This window comes from Nyctereutes procyonoides, unplaced genomic scaffold, assembly GCF_905146905.1.
Source record: "Nyctereutes procyonoides isolate TBG_1078 unplaced genomic scaffold, NYPRO_anot_genome, whole genome shotgun sequence".
NCBI lineage: Eukaryota > Metazoa > Chordata > Mammalia > Carnivora > Canidae > Nyctereutes > Nyctereutes procyonoides.
Window position 1 is genome coordinate 11,084,977 of NW_026575025.1, and position 3,590 is coordinate 11,088,566.

The following is a 3,590-nucleotide window of genomic DNA, read 5'->3' on the forward strand; positions in this document are numbered from 1 at the left end:
GGGTTCCTCTGTAGCTTTCAGAGGGAACGTGGCTCTGCCGACACCTTGGTTTGGGACTTCTGGCCTCCAGAACTGTGAGATGATAAATTTCCATTGCCTTAGGCCCCCCAGCCCAAGGCGCTTTGTTACAGCAGCTCCAGGAACCTAATGAAGGTCGAACAGAGATGCGTGAAAATGACTTCCGGAACACGCTCTTCCAAGATGAGTTAATGAGGAGCCTGACACAATCACAGATACAGTCACACAGGCTGCGGATGGTTCCATATCCGTTCCCCAGCATCACCCACAACCTCATAAAGCAGGGCTGATTATCTCCACTTCACGCGTGAAGAGACTGGGGCCCCGCAGAGGTGACGTCTAGCCTCCCAAGGGTGGGGATCCCGGTCTTTCTGACCACCTCTCTTGCCTCTGCAAACAGGTGCCTGCCTCTCAGTTGTGGATGTGTGCAAAACACTGTGCCCTGCCCTTGAGCGCGGGGAAGAAATCATTAGGCCTCGCGGGGAAGAAATCATTAGGCCTCGTATCTCCCCCAGTCACAAGAACAGTAGATGTTGCTACTGTCCCATTTTAGAGATGAGCCAATGGAGGGCCCAGAGAGGTGATAACATTTGCCTAAGGCTGCACAGCAGGGAGGAGGAGTCAGACAGTGAATAGGTCTTGGCCTCCTGGAGGAGAAAGATCTAATCCCTCTGGAAGACAAGGACATCTAGGGTTTGTGTGGACTGAAGCTTAGTTTTAGGGTTTCTTTTTCCAAAAAAATAATCTTTTAAATCCTTCTTTTGCCTATTTCACAAAACCATTGAACATGGCGCTAGCAGAGCCTTGGAGGCAAGTGGGGAGCTCTTGCAAAGGGGAGGGCTGTGAAGCTTGACCTTCATTCAGGGCGCCCAGGCTGTGGCGGGCCGCATGCCTGCCTTCTGTGTGCTGATCGAAGGTTGGGGTGGGGGGGTGGGGGTGGGGGTGGGGGTGGACATGGCCGAGGGCCTGGAGTGTATATCGCTGCCCTCACCATCCAGTCAGATGTTGCTGACCACCCACTCGGAGCAGGGATTTGGGCTGATGGCTTCTCAGGGGCATGTGTAACCCAGGACCTGACCCCAGGGTGATCATGGGAGAGGCAGTGGGACCCCCCACCCCCCCACAGTCTGGGCAGCAGGCTTGCACAGAAAAGGGGGGCAGAGTACCTTACAGACCAGGAAGCTGACTCCCAGGGAGCTTCAGCAGCCACCTTGCCATGTAGAGGTGCTCTCCCCAAGGGGATTTGGTTCTAGTTGGGTCCCCTCCCCTGAACCCTCTTTGATCATCTCAAGAGTGCCTGGGATTGGGAGCACAGGCTCCAAGCCCTCAGACGACTAAGAGGCTTCCCCCAGCACCCACCCTCTCCCTGACCACGGCCAGGTGTCTGTACAGATCACAAGGGGTGGTTTGTATGAGTCAGCTAGTGTGGGGGGTGGGGAAGGACACACGGTGATGGGTGGGCAAGTGTCCTCTCCCTCTGCCATGCTGGGTGGCCAGAGAGAGCAGAAAATCCCTTCTGGGAGCGACAGCCCGTTGATGACTGAAATGGGATGTGTGTCGTGTGTATGTGTGTGTGTGGCTGGGGGGACACATTCTGAACTTATGCCTACGAGTCAACTGGAGAACTAGCAGAGGGGACTGGGTGGTGGTCCTGGAGGGAGGCCCCTGGGGAGCTCGGGCCTGCCCACAGACAGGACAGGCAGCTGCGCCTGCTCACCCGGCTCCCAGGGCAGGCAGTGGGACGAGGCTGGGTCAGAGACGGCAGAGGAAGCCAACGTGGCCGACAGGGCACAAAGTGGAGCAGGGCCGTGGTGGCGGGAGGGTGGCGAGGCAGGCAGAACAAGGTCCCTCCAACATGCCTGCATCCTGACCCCTGGAGCCTGCAGCTGTTGGGTTATGTGGCAAAGAGGAACTAAGGTGCTTGTGAGCCAGCTTTCATAGGGAGAGGGTCCCCAATTATCCACAGTGGCTCAAGGTAATCACAGGGACCCCGAGCCTGGAAGGGCAGAGCAGGAGAGAGATGTGAGGACCTCACTCGCCTTCACTGGCTGGAGGCAAAGATGGAGGAAGGGGCCACGTGCTGAGGATGCGGGTGGCCTCTAGAAGCTGCAGAGGGAAAGGAAAGGGACTCTCTCCTGGGGCCTCCAGAAGGAATGAGACCCTGCCGACACCTTGACCTTTGTAGAATGAGACTCGTTTCAGACTTCTACACAACTGTGAGATAATGAGTGTGTGTGGTTTTCAGCCATTAAGGTTGTGCCTGCCTCTCAGGGCTGTCACAGGTGGCGAGGGTGGATGCAGCATGGGTAAGAGGAAGGGGCTCCAGGTGGGCCAGGCTCCAGGCTGCTGGTACTCCCTTAATCCACCAGAGTGGGGGTGTGTGTGCAGTCAGCAGGCCCCGGCCTCTCAGGGGATCCTGGCTTCTCTGCCAGCTTCCAGACACAGGACTTCTAGATGATGGTGAAAATAGCTAAGAGCCACCAAGGGCCTCGTCACCACCAGACCCCAAAGCACTCCAACAACCCTATGAGGTGGGTATTATTATCACTCCCATCTTAAAGGTCAAGGTGTAGAGGGTCACGAAGGGCCCACAATCGAGGTATCATGCTGCCCTGTCAGAGGACCCCACAGAAGGCATGACTAGGGGGAGGGGGCCCTAGTCCCAGTACCTCGCTGCCACAGAGACGCTCCCAAATCGTTCACAATGGGAGCTCCAGACCCCATATGGTGCTTACCCTACAGGGCCAAAGCCCGTGGCTACCCACAACAGGATCTGTGGGGAACAAACTGCCTCCTGGCCGGGCCCAGGCCACAAAGGGCCCCCAGGGTGGACATAAGAATCGCCTAAGGGTTCTGGGTTCTCTGGCCTCTTGGCTGATGTGCTGGCATCCAGACTCTCCCCAGAGCCCCAAGCCCTCAGTGTGAGGAAGAACAGGGCAGTGGGGGATCTATAGGCCACTGTTGTATGGCGTAGGCTCAGGGGACAGGGACAAAGGCTCTAGCCTGCCCACTACTGACTCCTCCTCCCCCGGCCTCCCTGCACACCCCCCCACCTTGGTCCCACCATGAATCCCCAAGTCCCTCCTGGACCTTACCAAAGGCATCCCTGACCAATCACTGACATTGGAAAACCGCCCTCTGGGCTCTCCATTGAACTCAGCAGCCCAGAAAGCTGCATTACCTTGCTGTGTGTGTGTGTTTTTTTTTTAATGTTTTATTTATTTATTCTTGAGAGCGAGAGAGAGGCAGAGACACAGGCAGAGAGAGAAGCAGGACCCATGCAGGGAGCCTGACATGGGACTCGATCCCGGGTCTGCAGGATCAGGCCCTGGGCCAAATGCGGTGCTAAACCGCTGAGCCACCGGGCTGCCCTTTTGCTGTGTGTTTAATAAAAAAGCAACCAAGGGCAGCCCGGGTGGCTCAGCGGTTTAGCGCTACCTTCAGCCCAGGGCATAATCCTGGGGACCGGGGATGGAGTCTTACGTCGTCGGGCTTCAAACAAGCAGCCTGTAGTCAACTCCCGGGGTGCAACCAACACACCCTCATTATTCAGTACCAAAAACCGCCCAAAG